We start from the raw sequence: 3,273 nt of genomic DNA on the forward strand, positions 1-3,273 counted from the left end.
TACTACGACAAATATCAACAGCATCTCAAATGCATCAACAGCATCAACAAATATACAGGGAAAAGTTTAAGACTATCTCAATATTTTTTTTTTCTTTGTTTACGATTCCTGTTTTAGAGTATATTGTTACATTTTTGTTGAGGGTCTACAAATATTCTTTACTACAACCATTTCAAATTATTGGCACTGCTTTCTTATTTCTTCAGCTACCAAATTGAGTATCTGCTTAAGATCATTCACTGGTTTTCACCTTTTTTTCCCCACCCTTACTTTTTCCAATACCTTATAAACTAGAATGGGAAAGTGTGGAAAATTAAAACAGGAAAGAATAAAAAGAGGAAACAGTTATTCATTTTATTGCCTTAACAAAAAATACATTAAAAAAAAAGGTGAAATTAAAAGATCTGAGGGAATAGATCAAAACTCTTAAAAATAATTTCATTAATGATCCTTAAAAAAAATTTCTCTAAACTACTTTTCCATTTATTTTTCTCATATTTTCTTTTGCTACCGTGATTTTCCTACTTCCCTTACAAAAAGATGAAAGCCAATTCCCTCCCCACAGCCTGCTAGGGCAATACACAGACAGCAGTGATATTTTTACAAGGGGATTCAAGGGACATGCGAAGAAAATAGGGGCCCAGAGAGTGCTGCAATAACTGTGCTTCGTTTTCTCTTAAAATAGTACATTTATATGACCTCCATAAAGGTGGTTGAGAGGGTATTAATAAGTTTCTTATATTACTTCTTCACCAATAGAGTAATCTTTATGCAGAGAATGTTGTCAACTGGACAGATCTGCTTAGGGCAACCAAGCCAGCTCAATACATATTCACAGGGTGTCATCATCTGTCCACTAAGGCAGAAGGCTTCCCTTCAAAGAATTCATTCCTTGGCACATACTTAAGACTCAGGTAACACGAAGATTAAAAAATTGAGCAAAGATTAGTTCAGCAATCATTAATTTCTTAAACCGCAAACAATATTTTTCCCTAAAAATATTACTTAAAAGTTAAAGAGAAAAAATTAGGGTGGATTACTTTCTAACGAATTGCTAATGGACACTGTCTTTCAAGCCCATTTATGTACGTGTATACTCAAAAGAATAATCAAAAACACAGATGTGCAAGCATATCTAGAATCACAAGGTTGGAAATGACCTGCAGGATCATTTAGTCCAATCGTCCTCCCATTACCATTGCTACCACAAGGTACTAAACCTTATCTCGCAGCTCCTCACCCAGACCATCTCCATAAATACGCCAAAACAAGTCTTCGTACAGAATCTAAGTCCTGCTTGGACAGTTATTAAATCTGCACCCAAAAACAAGGCACTAAAATGACAAAGTCGGCTATGTACCAGCATAAAACCTAAGTTTATGTACTGCAATAAAGTTACGATCACATTTTCCCATCGAGTCACCCGCTAATTCCATCTAGGGATGAATTGCTCTCATTAAGCAGGCAGCCCTTAAGTATTTTTAGGTTGGGTTTCCTGTATTGTTTCTTTTAACTAAGTACTGTTATAAGCCACTTACTGAACACTACTCAAACACTGATGATCAAGTCACTCATTTCCCCATTCCTCATGTTATTTCACAAGATACTTTCCACCAATACTAAGAAAGTTTCTCAGCTGCTAGGAGGCAAAGGGGCAGTAGAGTCATTTTTAAAGCAGGGAGCTAAAACCTGCAGAAATTATCAGAAGTGCCTTTTAATTTGCATACCCAGTTTAAATGCCTTCTAACTGTTTTATTATGAATCTCATTATATAAAACACTGTATTGAATGTTCAATACGCAATTTTCACTCTTTCTGCTTCTATGAGGAATGCTTGCACCCTGCAAATCAGAGCTCCAGACCTCAAAGAACACAATTAAAAAGATGAACAACAAGGAGTACTAATTTCTTTCTTACTAGCATCTTGTGAGCCATTCAGAATATACTATAGGATGGATTCTAGTTTTTGGGTTTTTTTTTTTTCTAACTAGTTATATGGATTTTGCAAAGTTAAACAAATACCCACATGGCCAGGCAGTGCCATGGCACCTCTTAAGAGACGATTTGCAGAAGCATGGCAGCAAACATCTCATCCCCAGTTCCCAGCATCTGAGCCTGATCAAGGGAAACCCCAGCCAGGGTTCTGCAGCACCAGCCTGAAAGATGCTAAGTACAGATGGAAAGCCTTTAAAGATTTAAGCTGCTTAACTATCAACTGTTCTCTGCACGTGCCCGAATCGCAACGTTTTCAAGTCTTGTAATTTGGTTAAGTTTGGGTTATTTTCACCAAGTGTCACATTGCTGATTCCCTGCCAAATGGCAATTCCCGCTCCAAACTATGAGAAGTATTTTCTCCGCAACATGTCACAAATGATTATGAAGTATATACAAAGGAGTGGGTTTGCTCTGTCTTATTCTAGTCATTTTATGTGAAAATTTCCACTCTTAAGACAATATTGATTGAAAGGGAGAAAAAAAACTTCCCGAAGTTTCCAACCTGCTCTAGGCATAATGCTATCTGGACCATAGGCATCAGCAGTACTTTATTCCATAATATATAAATGAATAACAAAGGGAAACAGCTAAAGGAGGTCTCAAACAAGCAATCTAAATAACCAAAGATAGAGTGTTCTATGGATTAAGCAGTAGCGTTGTAGAGTTACTGCAGGTTGCTCTCCCGTTTCCTGTTAGTTTTGATGAAGGTAATTTTTCAGAGTTCTTTGGTCCAATTCCCTATTTTTCTTTTTAAGGACATCTAATTAAGTACAAAAGAATGCCCACTTTATGACGTGCTTTAAAATGGTTCGTTAGTTTTTATATATTGATAGCACATCTGCTAGCATGTCAATAATCTGAAGGTGATCAGAAAAACACAGAGTGGTTCCAAAGTCTCTCCCCTTGGCAACAGAGGAAGGTTCAAAGAATCTTACCAGCTGAATACAATAATAGATAGGTATTGCAACCAAATCCTAGCTCACTTGCAAGCACTAATACTAGATACATTATTATTTAAATTACTGCTACATGCCATAGCCCAATGTGGTGCAAAGATACTTAAAGTTAACATTATAATGGCTAATTTCATACTTGAATGGGAACAGAAATTAGAGCCACGTTGATCCAGCCTCGGCCTGGTGATGCTCAGGTCAGCAGTGCTTATATGGCTTAAAGCAAACGAATTCTATGAGACCTCAGCTTAATTTTTTTTCTGTTACTTAATATGCATGAGGAACTGAAAATAAATGTGTATATCTATCTATATTTGTCTATATA

The sequence above is a fragment of the Meleagris gallopavo genome, chromosome 5, assembly GCF_000146605.3.
Source record: "Meleagris gallopavo isolate NT-WF06-2002-E0010 breed Aviagen turkey brand Nicholas breeding stock chromosome 5, Turkey_5.1, whole genome shotgun sequence".
Classification (NCBI taxonomy): domain Eukaryota; kingdom Metazoa; phylum Chordata; class Aves; order Galliformes; family Phasianidae; genus Meleagris; species Meleagris gallopavo.